The 18,774-nt window shown below is 47.0% G+C and overlaps 1 protein-coding gene across 5 annotated transcripts in view; it reads right to left on the bottom strand.

Annotated features, from left to right (window-relative positions):
* Nucleotides 1-18,774, bottom strand: part of Fyn (FYN proto-oncogene, Src family tyrosine kinase) — a 196,318-nt gene that overhangs the window by 67,308 nt on the left and 110,236 nt on the right. Inside the window, exon 1 of one of the 5 annotated variants that reach the window (XM_052163521.1) lies at nt 219-327. The exons of the other annotated variants lie outside the window; for them this stretch is intronic. The gene's annotated coding sequence lies outside the window, so the exon portion shown is untranslated. Of the gene's footprint in view, nt 1-218; nt 328-18,774 lie in introns of those variants that run through there. 5 annotated transcript variants of the gene reach the window in all.

Raw genomic sequence — 18,774 nt, 5'->3', positions numbered from 1 at the left:
TGGCTCCTTGAAGCCTCCCCCCCCCCCGCTCTCCCCTCCCCCAACAGTATTCAGGGCATATCAGGGTTGTCTGACCAACAAGACTTCTCTACCTTTTGAAAGAAGGGGCTCAGACACCTCCACAGAGCAGCTGTGCTGCTGGAGCCAACTAAGTCCCTAGATGCTGTGGACAAGCCACATCTCAATTATCTGAACAAGGCCAGATTGGCCTTCCTTACCTATGCTGTACGGACGGGAAGGGGTACGCGACAGAGGAAACCCCAGTTCATCTAGAAGCCAGTGGGGGCCTGCAGAGCTCAGCGGGCTCTGTGGTGACAGGCTGCCCAGAGCAGGGAGTCTGACGTCGAGCGAGCAGAAGGAAGCTTGCGGGCTATGCACTCAAGGTGAGCTTGTCACGATGGTACAAGCTCTGTGGCCGAGAGGTTGGGGCACTGGCCCCTAAGACATAGGTTCCGGGTTTGTTTTTTTTTTTTTTCCTTCAGTGAGGTGCTGAAGAATGTCTGAAAGACAGCTGAGTTCTGGGTGGAAGCCAAGAACTAGACAGAAGGAAACCAAAATAGAGAACTGAAAACCTATCTGAGCACTTGAAGAGATTTTCCTCTTTTTGAGTCTGGCTACTTCCTTTTGCTTCTTAAATGAAAAAGCTCCAAGTATATATAACTTTCAGTCCTCCAGTTGTTCTGCGAATTAAAGGATCTGAGTAGAATGGGGTGGGTGAGTGCTGGTGGCTGCTGGGGTGAAGGGATTAGGCCGGTGACACACTCGAGTTGTGGTGTTCAGAGGAGCCACATGGATAACCACTCAGAACAAGTGAACTACATCAAGAGACACACACCACATAGCCATCGTGAGGCCAGTGACGAGGACACGCAAGACACCAGCCACACAACACACCTGCTGGAGCCAAATGAGTACCCAGGACCTATTTGCTGTGCAGCCGTGTTAGAACTTACTAGAGAATGAAGGTGATAATGGATGTATACAATGACAACACGTAACTAGCAACTGAGGCGATGGAACTAGGGATAGGAAAGCAAAACAAACCAAACAGCCAAAGATTCAAACCCAGAATCAACGATTATTTTCTTGGGCATCCAGAGCTAAGCCTCGATTGCCTCGCTCTGGACTCAACACGGGAAAAGTCAACGGCTAAAGGTGTTAAGTGCTTGGAAAATAGCCAGGAAAACAATTAAGGATGAAATGAACTAACAGAGTCAGGAACATCTCCAAAGGCATGCTATTCCTGGCCAAGGACTTCCCCTGTTAGACATTATCCTAAGAACAAGAATGTATATAAAGACTCAACAACACTCACTTCAGAGCAATCCGTGATAGTGAAAAACTGGGAGTAATCTGGGCAGTCACCCACAGGGACTTAAGAAAACATATCAAACAGACTCCGATGCAGCGATTACGGTGACAGCGTGCCAGACTGGTAGGATGCTCGTGCCACGTTAAAGGAAATCACAAGTTACAAAAACACCAGCCGAATCAAGGAGGCTGGCTTTCCTCCTAGCCCTAACCCAGCCTGTACAGGAGTGACAGCTGGGGGATGCGTCCTGGGGTACAGGGAATACATTGTAAGTATTTAATCTGTTCTGCCCTGGCTCCCGCAGTCCTCTGTCCTCTGTCCATCCTCTCCAGCCACACCCTGTGCCTTGCTGTTCTTTGAAAGCACACTCCCTTACTCAGTCCATGCCAAAGCAAGCTCTGCCTGCCCTCAGTACCTTCAACTATTTCCACCACAAAGCACCCAGTGGAGGGATGTTGTAATCTCATTAGGGCGTGACATTATACACATGCAGATTAATCCGTGGACACACCTTCACAGACACAAACAAGCCTGTAATCCCAGGGAAGTGGGGCTGCCGGGCAGCCAACCTAACTCTATTAGAGGGTCGGGATAGAGCTCAGTGACAGAACATTAGCCTAGTGCGAGGACCCGGGTTCAATTCCCAGTTACACACACACACACACACACACACACACACACACACACACACACATGAGTACAGACTCCCCCCCCCCCCCACATATATATACACAGAGGAAGGGGTGTAGGAAGATCACAGAATTGAAGATATTGAAATTCTGATTTGTTTGTTCTTCTCCCTTATAAATCCATTTCCATAGTGATAATACTTAAAGGATTTCTTTTTATTTATATGCATGTGTGTATATCTGTGTCTGTCGGGTGTGTTCTCATGCCCTCAGAGGCCAGGAGAGGGCATCAGATTCCGTGGACTGGAGATGATGGGTAGTTCTGAGCTGCTGACCTAGGAGCTGGAAACCCAGCCTGGGTCCTCTGTGAGAGCAGCAAGCGCTCTAAACCACCGAGCCTTCCTCCAGTTGCCATTAATGCTTTCTCTTCAGGCAACACAAATAAGGTTTCCCTCATTTAGTTTTTAGAGTGTACTCATGCTAAGAAAATGCTGTCACAGCTGGCTTAAGACCAGGCATCGTAAAGAGAGAAGGCCGTAGAAGCCTTTTGGTTTCATGCCCTTCCTCTTTGAGGGGGGGAGGATGAGACTCAGCAGGTGTGTGTGTGTGTGTGTGTGTGTGTGTCTGAGGCTCAGCATGTGTGTATGTGCGCGCGCATGTGTGTGTGTGTCTGAGGCTCAGCAGGGGTGTGGGGGGTCTGAGGATCAGCATGGATGTGTGTGTGTGTGTCTGAGGCTCAGCATGTGTGTGTGTGCGTGTGCATGTGTGTGTGTGTCTGAGGCTCAGCAGGGGTGTGGGGGGTCTGAGGATCAGCATGGATGTGTGTGTGTGTGTGTCTGAGGCTCAGCAGGGGTGTGGGGGGTCTGAGGATCAGCATGGATGTGTGTGTGTGTGTGTGTCTGAGGCTCAGCAGGGGTGTGGGGGGTCTGAGGAACAGCATGGATGTGTGTGTGTGTATGTGTGTGTGTCTGAGGCTCAGCAGGGGTGTGGGGGGTCTGACGATCAGCATGGCTGTGTGTGTGTGTGTGTGTGTCTGAGGCTCGGTTTCTGAGGCTCAGCATTGGTGTGTGGGGGTCTGAGGCTCAGCATGGGTGTGTGTGTGTGGTTTCTGAGGCTCAGCATGGGTGTGTGTGTGGGGGGATCTGAGGCTCAGCATTGGTGTGTGGGGGTCTGAGGCTCGGCATGGGTGTGTATGTGTGAGGCTTGGCATTTGTATATGTGTGTGGGAGGGTCTGAGGCTCAGCATGGGTGTGTGTATGGGAGGGTGTCTGCTGGCTTCTACAGCTGAAAATGTATTTGTCCAGTGGGATTTTCTGAACACTAGTGGTTCTCAAACTCCATGCTCTTGACAATCACCTGGAGGGCTTGTGGAAACATGCTGTGTGGCCCTGCTGAAGCTTCTGACTCAGTAGTTGGTATGAGGAGGGGACCGAGAACTGCTTTCCGACAAGGCACTGACTGGGTGATGCAGCTGCTATTGGCTGGGGCTGCACTCTGAACCCACGGGGCGGAGCCACAGTGCCCCCACGCCTCCCTCGGCATCTGACTCTTACGTAGAAAGGGCACTGACTGAAACAACAGCCCAAGCCAAAGAAGTCACAGAACCTTGTTCCGTCCTCTCGCAGAACTAAAGGAAAGAAAGCGAACAGGAGGCCTGTATAACTCTAAACACTGTGTTTGAGTAACCTCTATTTCACGTGTCTGTTCAGTCCTCACTACTACAGAACAACACCACAACAAACACAGCAGTCTACACTCAGAGGCCACGGTGGGCTGGTTCAGAGCAGCAGGACCCTGAAGTCACTGTTTGTTTTCGGTCGTTCACACTGACATCTGTCACTAGTGGCATTCCGAGTCTTGAATCAATGCCCCCAATGTAGGGACAAGCATTCCCAAGAAATTCTAGTATGATCTTGTAAGCTGGGTGCACTGCACATGCTCAGCTGTGGGAGGGCGGGGCCGGGCTGCACGGGAAGAGGCGGTGCTGCAGCGACACACAAGGAGCAGCACACGATGTCCTCCCAGTCACTTGCATGTCAGCAGGGAGATGATCTGAGCCGATACTTATTACATACATCAAGTCTTCCGTGAGGCATAGTGACTCTACCCTGGGTCTTCACACATAACCCGTGGGGTAAGACCCTGACGGGGCTCCGCCACGGAACATGACTACCCACACTTGCAGAGAAAGCTCGAACTGAAAGGCCCAAGCCAAGCACAAGGATGAGAAGACAGGGCTGGGGAGGTGGCTCAGTTCCTAACAGGCCTACTGTACTGAGGACCGGAGCCCGGGGCCCTGTACCCGCAGAAAAGCCACACATGGCACTGTACAGTCTAAGTTTCTACCTCTGACTACCATACACAATGCACACACATACACCTGTACCTACACACCTGTGCACACAAGCATGAACTCTTTTGCATGGACACACATGCATACACATGCATGTAAACATACACATTGGCATGTGAACACACACGCACATGAGCGCATACACACACACACACACACACACACACACACGGAATGTATCATTTTCTGTCTTAGGCAAAAGTAAACTAGAAACCAGTGACTGCTTCTTTCTGTCTCACTAAAGGAATGAAGGAGACAAGTCTAGGTGACCAAGTCCCCATCCCTACAAACATCCACATAACCAATAAGCTACCATTTGTCCTATACTGTTACGGGTTAGACTTAACCCCGTGTTTGACAAAGTCCTGAGATCGTAAAGAGAAATGTTGACATTCTCTAACATTCTGCTTCTGACTTGTCGTCCGCAGAGGCACGGGCTGTCACAGCTGCAAACACGGCACCCTACTGCTCATCGTTTGTCCTGTCAGCCTCAAGTTTGGGGGCAAAAACTTTGGGCTCAATTCCTGAGACCAAGGTTCTGTATTAGTGGGTTATTTGAGGATGACAAAACTGCGACAGTGTGGTTTCTGTAGCAGTCTGCCGGACTTCTTTCTTCCCTTGGTGACTTTCTTCCACACGTGTGACGTCTGCAACAGCGCCATGAACAGGTGGAAAGGGAATACTCAGAGTAATTGTGGCCACACCATCAGGGGACCCGGGCTTCAGATGACAAGGCTCCCAGCTCATGTGATCAGTAGTTTCCTGTGCTCTCTGCTAAGGGCCTTCATGTCGCCTCTCCAGGAAGTACGTTTTCTACCTGTGGCAGTTTGGCCAGAAAGAGCAGAGGGGACCTTAAAAGGGAGGCAAATGGCAAGAAGGAGCAGGGCACCGCGAGAGGAAAAGTGGGGAGGACCCCTGAGGTGGGTCCCCAAAACAGTGGCAAGCAGACTCTAATGGTGAGTTTGCAGACACACAGCTGTAGACGTGTCTGAGGCTATGCCCGCCTGTGGTCTCCTCAGCACAGTGAGTCCAGACCTTGACTACTTGCTAACATCCAAGCTCTCACTCCCAGGAGTGTGTGTGTCGCTTTATGTATTATGGAAAATGAGAATTACACCATTAATTAATTAATGGAAGTCAGCTCTGCACCAGCCATGCATGTGGACTCCAGGCTGGACTGAAAGACGCGTGCATGCTGCAGGAGCAAGCCCTCTGCGGCTCTCCCTGCTCTTTCTGAGGTGCTAGAGAAGAACTGACTTGCTCCCCAGGGGCATGGTGCTGTCACAGCTGCGAACACGGCTCAGCAACCGGCCCCCTACTGTTCATCGCTGCTTTTACATTTTATACTGACCCAGCAGAAACAGCTGTCTCATTTACCAGACCAGTGTGGGGATAAAGCTCTCTCTTCCGGCATTAGTGCCCGCACCTGTGTTCCTAGGCGAGCTTACAAAAAGACATTGTCTATGCATCCTGTGAATAGCCGGCTACTTATTCCATAAGTTCAAATACATTCCCGGGGAGGATCGCCACTCTGCTCCTCACAGACTTCAGGACCCTCAGCCTGGGGTGGTTTATGCAGAAGATAAAAGAACAGCTACTTGGCAGATGATACTCTTCAGGCCTTAGGGAGAGCACTCAGCTGGAAAGATCTGTTTTCCTTGGAGTTCGGAAGTGCTTTTACAGCAACTATTTGATCTTCCCTGGGAACTCACCCTTTCCCAGGCTGGGGAGAACACACGGGCTCCTGGCATAGCCTCAGTGTTATGGCTAACCTGATGCGGAGGCCGGAAGATCATCCGGCTTTTATCTCTCCACCGTTTTCTTGTTCTCATAGGGCCAGATGACACGGGCTGGCATATGAGAGCGGTGTTTGAAAATGCAGGAAGCTAGCTTATCACCAGCAATGGTTGCATTACGGTCCCCCACCTCCGTTTACACTGTTAGTGGTGTGTGTTCGTGTTTTCTTCTCAGAACTGGGTAGGGATTTCCTCATGCAGAGAGGGTGAGGGAGGAAGCTTAGTGAGGCAGGGCACCATCAGGTGTCCTCACCAGTTTGGAAGATAAAGGAAGGAGAAGGGTCAGCATCCCATAAACAAATCCTAGAGTCTGCCTCGCTGGACCGCTCTGGTCCTTCTCTGCCTGGAAGGCTGCTGGCTGCCCCAGTGCCGAATGGATGGAGGATGGGTGGAGAGACCCTCCCACTCATGTACTGCTTATGAGACGACACTCACTGTGCACCACGCAGTGCGCAGGATACAAGCATGTAAAGTCCAGCCCCACTGCTGAAGTTAGTGCAAGAGACCGTGGACAGACAGACAGACAGGGACATCTCTGCTCACCTAACCAGACAGTGGTGTTCAGGGAGTCTGGAAAAGCGGACTCAGGCTCTACAGCTTGGGTGTGACTGGGTGTCCACTGTGATTCAAGTTTGGTTCATAGCTTGGTGGTAGAATCTCTGGGATTTGGCCTTAGTGGGAGATATTGTTATTAAAGATATGCCCTTCGGAGATAATCCAGTAGGATTTGTGTGAGTGCGTGTGCCTGTGTGTGTGAGACCTTCTCCAGCGAGTTATTATAAAAGCCAACGTTGCCAGCCCAGTGCTTTCTGCCCCCAGTCTGAGGAACAGCTGTACACTTGTTCCCACTGCTGCTGTCCGCTCAGTCAGGGGCTGGCTCCATCCAAACCTGTGCTCTGCCATTTGACTTTCAAGTTCTGGAACTGCCACTTGACTTTCAAGTTCTGGAACCGTGAACTAAATAAACCACCTTACTGCTCAGTTATTTTGTTAGGATGACATACAGCAGATTACTACAGTGTCTGGGCCACTCCTGCAGAGAGGACTGGCGAAGGAGGGGGTGGGGAGGAGGCTCCTGGGGTGAGAAATGGCACCAACAAGGGGCAAATCAGGACTGCTCTAGGGAACAGTAATGCTATTTGGCAAAGGGCAGGGCCTCATGGGAACGAGGGAGCAGGCCACGGCAGTTCCTCAGCAGCAGCTCCACAGTGGATTTGTATTTTAAAGAGATTAAACGTGCAGGTCTGATGAGATGGCAAGGGGAACAGAAAGATCTAAACAACATGTCAACAACAGTATTTCTCAATCCTTCATGAAAAGTCCCGCTTTAACAGCGTTCTCTTCCATACTCCAAATTAGCAGGATTCCCAATACCTGCTGCCGAGCGCGGCCACCTCACTTCAGACCCTGAGACATACGTGTTGGAGGGAACCTGTAAGGTGTGCCACACTCCACATGGCACTGCTGCCCAGAAGCCTGCATGTGCACACAGAAACTTTAAAACATATAAATGAACCCCTGGGGGAGGGCATACACACTGCCCCAGCAGAGCTGGGAGATCTCTGTTTCCCTCACTGGAGAGACACTGATCTCTCACACAATTCTCGGAAAGTCTCCTGTGAACAGGAAACGCTGTTTCTCACGTATGAGTGAAGCGTGGCTGTCCTGAAGTAAATGAAGAGACTTCCGATAACCTGGGGAGGCTGAAGGAGGCATGTGGATCTTTTGGCTTTTTTTTTTTTCATTTGTTTGACACCCCCCACCCCCATCCATATTATTCCTTCCTCCTCTTCTCCCTCACCTCCTCTACCGAGTTCAGACATAATTAGATACAGTGCGATATACAGACTGTCAGTTTATAGTTCAGTTGGCTCCTTTAAGCCAATCCCGTCCCAGCTGAAGGCTGCGATTCCACCATAGATTAATTTTTCTCTGGTCCAAATTTTCATAAACCTATAACCACATGGTGCACGTGCTTTGTGTTTGTTTATTTTATTCAGCACATTCCTGAGATAGTTTATGATTCCTGAGTCCTGTGGTAATTTCCATTGATTTATTCATGTCAGCAGCTTGTTGCTTATAGAATGATCTACAATTATTTGGTGGGTTTTCTTTGCCCTCTCCCACCAAATCAAGCATGTGATAACCACTAACTCACAGCAAAGCAAAAAGAAACAACAGAAAAGACAATGGTATGTATGAGTTCCAAAGAAGCCATCGGCTGTTCGCCACGTCACCTGGCACCCTCAGCATCCTCTGAAGGCGACGGAGGCCAAACTTAAACAAATCAGGGCAAACATGAGAGGCAGGCTCCCCTTGTCTTAGTGCTCTAGGTCTGGATCACAGAAACAGATGGAAAATGAGCCTTAAAAGAGAGATGCCAACTTACTTGTGTCCTTGGGTGTGTGTGTCAGTCACATAAATCATTTAGTTAACTAAAATACATGTGTAACAACTTTAAAATGTGAGTCTAGGAAGATGGCCTGGCACTGAGACTGCTTGTGCTTGTTGCTCTTTCGGAAGAGCAGGTTCGGTTCCCTGCACCCACGTGGCAGATCCCAATCGTCTTTAACTGCAGTTTCAGGGCATCTTACCCTGTGTTCTGCCTTCCTTCTGCGGGCACCAGGCATGGACATGGAGCACAGACACACTGCAGGCAGGACACTCGTCGTACAAACTGCATGCTTAAACCTATGCCTACAGAGCTTCCTGCAGGTTCGAGATGCGCGCCCTACTATTCTGCTCCCTTATCTAAATGCGAGGTACACTAAGATTGTCCCACCGAGAAAGGAGATGATTAAAGGGCACTCAAGGATTTGTAGGTTTCCTTTAAGAGAACTACCACACTCACACCAGTAACCATTTGATGATTTCATGAGTGTTCAACCGAGAGGTAACACATGGAAGCCTCAAGAATGCCCAGGGGCTACAGCCAAAAAAAAACGGCTTACAGAGCAGCCCAGTCAGCAGGCAAAGTCAGTGCTCAAAGTCTTAACTCATCTACAGACACTTTCTTCACTCTGTTTAAAACAGTCACACTTTTTAAAAGACACCCAGCTCACTGTCTGCCCTGCTGCCGGAATTCTACACAAAAGCCAGACACTAGCGTTCTGATGATCTGGGGTGCATTAATTGGCTCTTCCCTCTCACACTGCCCACCGCTCGTGCTGTAAACTGAGCAGTCATGTTGACTCCAACACGCCCACCGCTCTTGGGGAATGACAGTGCTTCACACTTCCTCCCGTGCTGAAGACACACCACAGAGCGCTGAGCTGAGCCCGACTGGATTCTGAGAACCACGTGGGTAACGTCCTATAAGAAAACCCAAGGCATCCTTTCTACTTCTGAGACTAGAAGCACTGTTAGCTCTCTAGTGTTCTAAAGCAACTTACTATTTGTCGAGCATCAATTATGGGCCTGATACTGTGCTTTTAAAAGTTTCACTCTCAACTCTCTGAAGGGGCACCATGACAATCCCAGTTTCAAAGATGAGCAGAGGTAAACGGAGGGCCTCCGTTTTCACCACCATTCTCCACACAGCCTCTCTGCAGCGCCATGAAGGAGGGCGAAGATGAAGATGAGAGGACCAAGCCCGAACAAACGGAACACAAATGGCTTCCCTCTTTGCTCTCTCTCCTTATACATTTTAGCATTACATTTGGTAATTAGGTCAAAGTGAGAGATGCCACTGTTGAGAGCTACAGTTAACGCTGAACAATTATTTCTCAGAAGATTGCTAATTAGACTGACGGGAGGCAGGCTCTGGAATGCATAATCACTCTGATAGCCGTCTCAGTGCGAGAGAGGCATCTCGGAAATGAAAGCCATGTGAACACTTCACAGGAAGCGGCTGCAGCTGCTAAGGGAACGGGTGACATTGAGGAAATGCAGAATTTCATGGGGTTAGAGCATGGACTCACATATCAGAAATTAACCCATCTGAGCAGGAACAGCGCTGGGTTTCCACGAGCTGCTCTGGTTTTGGATTGATCATGTTTGGCTTTCCTGTCTTGGCTTTCAGGAGACAACTGTGGCATGTTAAGAATAAGAATTCAGAGAAGCATGAGCCGGTACTAAGAGACATCTGTGTTTCCCAGGTACAGAGTTTGGGCTTGACCAGCCGTACAGAGCTGTACTGTCTAATATAGTAAGTGAGCATTAATCATCACACGTGACTGGTACAACTTGAAATTTATCTGTGAGCCAGGCGGTGGTGGCGCATGCCTGCAATCCCAGCACTCTGGGAGGCAAAGGAAGGCAGATCTCTGAATTCGAGGACAGCCTGGTCTACAGAGTGAGTTCCAGGACAGCCAGGGCTACACAGAGAAACCCTGTCTCGAAAAAACCAAATCCAAAAAAGAAAGAAAGAAAGAAAGAAAGAAAGAAAGAAAGAAAGAAAGAAAGAAAGAAAGAAAGAAAGAAAGAAAGAAAGAAACAAACAAAGAAACAAAGAAAGAAAGAAACAAAGAAAGAAAGAAAAAAAGAAAGAAAGAAAGAAATTTATCTGTGAAGCATGTAAGCAGTCCATAAAAACTTAACACAAAAAAGGGACATAAAAACACCTAGATAAAACTTAAAATGTCATTATTTAGAAAAACGATGTTTTAGATGTGCAGACTTAAATAAAATGTGTACCAATGTTACTGTCGTCTGTTTCTTTTTGTTGTTCATTGTAGCCACTAGGAAACTTAAAACTATCCCTCTTGCCTGTTACAAAGGTTAATCTTCATTTGTCAATTTGACTGTATTTGAAATCACCTTGAAAGATGCACCTTTCAGTGTTTAATGAACACTTTTCCTGAAGGGCTTAAATGAAGGAGGAAGACACAGTCTGAATGTGGGTGGGTGGGTGGCACCGTGGGTGGGCTGAGGCCCTTAAGAGGGGGAGGAAGTGCATCAGCACTCCCCACTCTGCTTCCTGACTGTAAGCATAATCTAAGTAGCGGGTTTATACACCGGCCACCAGGGGACATCAACCACTCCCCCTCCTGCCATGATGGACTGTGTCCCATCAAAATGTGAGCCAAGAGACCCTTCCTTCAGTAATCTGCTTTGTCAGGTATTTATCACAGCATTAAGAAAGTGTGAGTCTACCAGTGCTTTAGTCTGCATCTTGTCCCTGGGACAGCAGCTGGTATAGAGACTCCATGACAGAAGACATCAGGAACCTGCCTAAGTTGCAGGTTTGTGACCCATCCACAGTGAGGTATGTTCCCCAGGAGAGAAACACAACTCCAGAGCAGGCAAACCCACACACTGTACTGCCCATCTCCAGATGTTAAACTTTGCAATAGTTGATCCAAATATGGCTCAGAATTTCTTCTAGTGATGATAGTGTTTTCAGTCTCCCGCAATTCCTAAAAGCTAGTAGTAACTCAGAGATGAACAGGAATTAAACATCCCACATACACACACCTCAAAGTCACTCAACCAAATGTTGCCAGCTTCTCTCTCTTGTGTGATATGCCTTTAAGGCTTTCTGGAGCCACAGAAGTAAATGACAATAATGATCAGGCTTATGCTACACACACACACACACACACACACACACACACACACACACACACAGGGCTCCCCTAAGCAAGGGAGACGCTGCTTGCTCTAAGGACTCGAGTCTTAGAAGATAAGATTACAGTGGCGTAGAAAAGGTCAAGAGTTCTTTAATGACCAAAGCCATGCTAACAGGTCAGGGCAAACTCCTCTCCCCGAGATGGAGGATAAAGCAATTGGCCTTTAGACTGGGCTCCTTCCTGATTCTCTTCATTTTCAAAAGCATTTCATTATCTGTGAAAAATCATTCCATATTTTTGGGGCAAATTACATAAAATGCTTTTGTTGTTCATGATTCTAGTTTCTTGACTTGTTTTTCTGGAATAGGTTAAAAAAAAAAAGCACATTTAGATTGTTGCAAGATTTTCCATGTCCAGTCATATCAGGGAAGTGGAAGGCCTGTGATTGGGCGGGAAAGGGGAGTCAAAGCTAGGAGTTGGGGAGTCTCGGGGTAGCAGGAGGAGAAGGAAGGAACCAAAATGGAGTCGGACGTGGTGTTATCAAAAGGTTAGAATAGTTGGATTAAAGCTTTTATCACAACTAACTGGCTCTAAAATTACTGTATTGGCATCTTGTAATTGTGATTTTAAATTACATAAATCTAATTGGCTAACTAATCAAGTTTTAAGAGTCATGTTTTTATCAGGTATTTGAGGTGAGAGGTGGCAGACCATGGGATGTGTGGACAAGTGAGTGAGACCCCACCAGAGATACTGCCAGACCGGCAGGACTGCCAGGGAGCTGGGGTCTCACAGGGTGGGACCCGGCCGGGACATGGTGTTGCGCCATGGTGGGGCAGGAGAGTTGGCTGGTCAGTCTTTTTAAATATTCCCACAACGTTAGATAACTCAAGTAGTGATTAAGGTAAAGGTTTTAGCATAATATCAGATAGGTACAATTCAAGCCCCTATAAATATTTTACAAAAACACATGCTCAAAGCTACCTTGGAGACACATGTGGATTATAGACAATGTCATAATTGAGCTATAAAATGAAATCTCTTGCTGATTCCTGAAGATCTCTACAAATTCCAAATACCAGCTGAGGAGTGGGGGTGTGGGATCTCCTAATTTCTAGTTCCACGTCCGTAGGACCTTCCTCTGTATCCTGCATCTGACACCTTTAGCATCTGGCCACTGCATCTGCTAGTCCCCGTGTCCTAGTGAAGACACCTCTGCCTTTCCTCCATGGTTCTGTGCTCTTCCTGGAGCTGGAGAAGCACCCTGCTCAGCTTTGTCTGCACTGGAGATGGCATGCGTCCCAGCTGGTGAGGAGAGAAAGGGTGAGAGGTGCTCTGCTCTCTCCTCTTGGGTCTTTGCTTTCCCTGTGGTCCACATGCGTATCATGCCAACGTACGCTATTAACTTTGAAGTCAAGTTGGCAATTTTGACTCAACTGCTGAAACAGACATCATATGCTTTTGCCCATCCTGTAACTTCTGGGGAAACTTATTTGGAAATCGAGAAAGGGGTTTAAACAATATAAACCACTACCTTCACTTAGGAGGACCGTGGGTGACAGACAACTAGCCATCTGGTGGTGACTCCCAGTGTGTCTCAGTGCAGGATCAGAGTTTTATTTGGAAATGGATAAAGTGGCCTTACATTTCTTTCCAGCTGCCACCATCTACGGAACCACATTTGACAACAGACAGAAAGTAAGAGAAACAGTGTTGTTTCTGGTAGCACCCTGTGGTTTGATTCCTTTACTTTTTCCCTGTTCTACCTCACTCCCCACTGTTCCACTCTCTGGGCAGTATGGGGGCGTGGCACAGGATGTCTGGAAAGTATAAGGTATTTTATGGTTGTGAGCCTAGCCTTCAGCGGCTGAGCCATCTCTCCAGCCCCTATAAGGTATTTTAATCTGCCTGGTTTCTCAGTGGATTTTCTCAGCATCTTTGCGTAGCAACAGGAAGGATGCAGCTCCCTTCAGATACAAATGAGCCACACATGCTCCAGGGTGACTCAGTCAGAAGCCAGAGAATCACAGAGCAAAGCTCTCTCTTAGGTAGGGTGAGCGCTTCCTCCTGGGGAATTGATCTCTACTTTAAACCTCAGATTTCTGGGTCCGATCAATCTAAAATAGCAACCATCAAACAACCAACTAACAAAAGGTGTGGAGATGGCATAGCTGGCATGAAGTACTCTTTAAAGAGAATTCTGGTTTTTGGTGTTGCAAAGTGTTTCCAACATCTTAGCAGATATTTTAAATTGGTCCAGTCTTTAAGAACTGACAAAGACAGCTTTCAAATTATTTCTGAATTTTGAATAGTGTAATAGGAAAGCCCATAGTACCTTCTTCTCAAATGTATGCAAAAACATGCAAAACTAAGGATGGGTACAGTTATAATTGGTGAACAACAACATAAAGTCTTCTAAAAATGGCAAAGCAAAGGCGTGGGAGAGCCTCGGAGTATTATTAGTCAAATCCTTGAGTAACAAATTTTATTACTAATTTGGTTATTGGAAATTCGTGATATTACCATGGTCAATTCTGTCTCTTCACCCACCGTTCCTGAATCACCCTCTTAGCTGTTTCATCGTGCATCCATCCAATACAGCCTGTCTATGGCTGGTGTGCCAAAAACCACGAATACACAGTCATCCTGCCCCAAAGCTGCTTTTGATAAAAGGAACCTACAAATGATTGTACATAAAACACAGTCCCTTGGAAGCTGTATGGAGGAGCTTCACGAAGGAAGAAACGTCTCTCAGTGAAGAGATGAGGCAAGGCTGCACTGAGGAGGAACACTTGGGTTCTAACGAAGGCCATGGGGACAGTCCAGGCCACAGGTGCAGCAGACTTGGAGGACAGGGAGGAGTCCACCAGGTGGCGGAGAGCTTGAAGAAGGCGGCCATTGCTGCTCTGAATAGAAGAGAACCAGGAAAAGCCAAAGGAAGGAACTGGAGTTTGAGCTCTGGCAGTCCCCTGACGATGCATCAGTTTGAACAGCATCTGGAACAGGGGCATGACTAGGAAGAGCTGGCCAGAATGGAAAGAGAGCCTGGCTGTCATCTGGTAGAAGCGGCATGAGTGGGAGGACTCAGCGGGTTTCTAACAGTCTGGTTGACGCGCGCTGATATTTGATAATTTACCACCTGCAAGGGAAACTCAAAAATCTGTGTGAAAACAGTTCTATGTGAACTGCAGTCCTGTTTCTGTCCTCCAAATCTTGGTGATAACTGATTTTTTTTTTTAAAGGATGAAAAGCCTTATGAAAAAAGTCTCAAGAGATGGTAAGGCTGTGTGTGGGAAGTGCTGCTTCAGGGTCTTAGCACTGGGTCTTGTCCCTCAGGCAGGGGCCCTGTCCCTGTTGTTTAGACAGGCATCATAAATGTGGATCTTCGTGGATTTCAACATCAGGTGTAGCCTCTCACAACACACTTGATGCGTGGGATGTGGCCTGGGCGAGGAAAGAGTGAGGGGTACGTGTGACAAACGTTGGTGGAGACCCACACCTAGCCTGTGGCCTTCCGGGCATGAACTGGGGCTCTTGGTCTTAACAACCCTGTCAACCTCACAGAAAACTAGCTTGGGAAAGCATTTAGATGGAGAGGCGGGAATTGCTGGAAGGGACAATAGTAAGACATGGAAATACCTTGATAGGCTGGATGGAGTAAGGGGTCACAGCTGAGATGTCACACGGGAAAACAAGGCTTGAACAACAAGCAGTTACCAAGTGCAGGATGGGGGATATGTGGTTCAGCAGCAGTAAGTGTGAGAAAGATGGTGGGGGTGGGGGTGGGGGGTGGGGTGGGGGATTAGCTGAAAGTAATTTCAGTTTGAGTCAACTGCACGAGGCCGTCACTTAACAGCGTGCTTTCATGTGGCAGTTGGTAACCCCGCTTCGCTTCAGCTGGGGTCCCAGTGGCTGTTTCCGGTATGAACAAGTTGGGTGAAGTTACTTACCATGCCAGCCACACTGCCCAAGACAGGTTTTGCTGCTCAACACTGTGTCTACCTGCTGAGCTACCGGAAGGACAAACAGAACCTTGCCAAGCCAGAAGTTAAATGCCATTCTCTGCAAGGCTGAACTCTGACCCTCAACTGCAATGGTAATGCAATTTTAGGCATCAAGAGACTGAGCTGTCTGAGGAGTGGCAGTGCCCTCTACCCGTCCCCGTCCGCACTGCTGAGTCCTGTGAAGAAGCTCTGCTTGCTGCTTGTTGAAGTGGAGACCCTCCACTCAAGGGTTCCGGACCCCAATCTGGGTTTGCTTTCTGGGTGGTAGGAGAGGATCATAAGGGTGAGATAGTGCGGCCCTTGACTCTCAGGCCACCACGCAGAGCTGGCCTCCGAAACTCTCTCTCAGTGTGTAAACTGTACAATTGTTCCTTTCAAACACAGCACTGACCTCATGTTGGCCAGTGAGCGCCAGTGAGAAATACAGAACTACAGGGAGCCAAGCAGCGTGACTGCTCGGTGTGGCCTGAGCGTTTTTTAAACAGGAACCTTGCTACTATTGTGCATTTCCTCCCTTGACCAGGATCTTCAGCTTGGACCCCATGGATCTTGGTGTTCAGGTGGAAGAACAACAGATAAGAACCCCAGCCTTGGGCTGGAGAGACAGCTCAGAGGTTAACTGCTCTTCGAGAGGTCCTGAGTTCAAGTCCCAGTAACTACATGGTGGCTCACAACCATCTGTAATGGGATCTGACGCCCTCTTCTGGAGTGTCTGAAGCTACGGTGTACTCATAGACATAAAATAAAGAAATATATCTTAAAAAAAAAGAATCCTAGCCTCTACCCTTATTTGTCCACTCCAAGTCAAAGTGATTCCCCTAAGTCCTACAATGCAATTGGTTGGTTTCAGCCTCAGAACAGGATATTTCACCGAGAGCTTGTCTTAATAATGTATTCAATAAAACATTTCTTACAACATACGTAAGTATACTACATACATATATACACAGAGAACCTGCCTCTATAAACATGTGATACAAGAATGATTTAGTAGTCTTACAAGCCTTGGACTAGAATCTAGAACTTGTTTACAAAGGAGTAACTGTGTTGAAGGGAGGTGAGATTATGGTTGTAAAGTCTAGCAGAAAGGATGGCATGTCTTTCACTTAGAAGAGACGACGCTTGAAGCTGCCTTTAAGTGAGCCACCAAACAGGATGGCGCATCCATCGTACAGAGGAATATTCCTCAGGCCAAATGAACGCCTGGCCCCAGGACCTCACACATGCTCACTCCGCTCCTCGGCCTAGTACTGTTCCACCAGCCCCTCTTCTCGTTTTAAACTGAAGACAGGATCTAAGTCGCCAAGGCCTTGAATTCTCTGTCGTCTCGGAAGGCACTGAAATTGCTTGTGATCATCCTGCACTAGGCACCCAGGAACTAGGGTTATAGGCCTGCGCTACCAGGCCTGGTTCAGAACTATTTCCCTGTGACTCATTTCTGATGAGAGTGTCCCAATGTGGTAGGAAATATCTAGACAGCAAATCCTTCTGGTGGAGTTTTGATGGATGGATAGAGGGTTGGACAATCAATACTGGTTGGACTAGGTAGGTGATCCTGAAGGTTCCTTTATACTAAAGGATTCCTTTATACTAGGATTTTATGATATGGATTTCCTTTTTAAAAATAGCCTGTGGTGTTGAAGATAACTAAGTAATATCAAAATAATGCTCTGAGACCAAGACTTTTGAGAAACTGGATTCCTGGTTGCTTAGAAGGCAAATAGATCTACGTTCTGAGGGGGAACAGGCATCTGGTATACCCACATGGAAAGCAAATCATGAGAAATACACAAAATGACAATACTGCAAGAAACTTTTAACAACAGCTCCTTTAGAAACTGGTAGATCAATAATAGAAATGATGAGGAAGTATTAGGTTTAATTTAATGTGTATTTATTTACAAATCAGTTCTCCCAGTCCTGCTATAGAGTAGATTTTGTGGAAATCTTATAAACATTTTATTTTTTAGTTAGAAACCCTTAGCAAAACCACTATTAAAAACTGTCATTGATTCGGGGATTTAAAAATGATACTGATAATAACTCACAACTCAAAGAAGAAACAGTTATGAAATGTTTTTGAACTTTTCATAACTGTGATGGAAAGTACTCCTAATTAAACTGGGGTAGAGTCCTCTAAGGTGACACTCAGAAGCAAACAAAAGAGTAAAAGTTTGAAAGCAGGAAGCAGAAAAGAACAAAAAAAATCAGTAAGTTGGAAACGAAGATATTCTAGAGAAGATGAATAAAAAGTCTATTTGAGAAAATTAACAAAATAGAAGTTACATCAAGAAAGCCACAAAACTGGCGCACATTAGAAATAGGAAGGAGAGTTCAGACTCAGCGGAGACGGAAACGGGAACATACCATGAACACTGCATGCCATGAAGAACTTCATGGAGAAGGTCAGCTCTTACTGAAGTAAGAAAAGAAGCCCAAGCAGTGATGCTGACTCCCCAGCTAAAACTCTACTGATTTTCACCAAACCCACCAGGGTCAGATAGGCTAAGAGGGGAGAACAAAAATCAGAAAACCATTTTTAAAAAAAAAGAAAAGAAAAACAGAAACAAACAAACAAACACAGAAACCCATCTGCTTTAAATTTTACAAATGTGAAACGCCTACATAAAATCTGCTCAACTTACTCCAACTATGCATAAAATATATCATGAGTAATTTGGGTTATAACAATAATTCAGTCTTACTTTATTGTGGGTCCTTATCTTCTACCTTGTTGGAGACAGGGTCTCTAAGTTGTTCCCTGCTACACACACCAAGTGACTTTCTGAAGATTAAGTCTCTAAGTCCCATTTCCTGGCCAAGCACTGAGATCTGGCTGGGTGCTATCACCGTGTCTGGGTTTACACATTCTGAGGATTCAGTTCAGGCTCTCACACTTGAAAGAGCTCTACTCACCGAGCATCTCCCCAGCCCCAGGGACACAACGGTTCTTTACTGTGCTGGACAGAACTCTGGGCTCACATATATTCAGCAACTTTATCTTGAGTTCTTCACAAACAATTGTCTAACTTTAGAGAATTGATAATAACTACCCTCTTATCATATCAAAAATGAAAAATTCTGTGATCTTATCAACACATGCTAAAAAAATTCAAAAATAATTTAGCTCTTAGTGATTTTTGAAAACATAAAATCTGAGTAAAGTCTAA

The sequence above is a fragment of the Apodemus sylvaticus genome, chromosome 19, assembly GCF_947179515.1.
Source record: "Apodemus sylvaticus chromosome 19, mApoSyl1.1, whole genome shotgun sequence".
Taxonomy (NCBI): domain Eukaryota; kingdom Metazoa; phylum Chordata; class Mammalia; order Rodentia; family Muridae; genus Apodemus; species Apodemus sylvaticus.
Note: the sequence above shows the minus strand (reverse complement) of the source record. Positions and strands in the feature narration are given on the sequence as shown.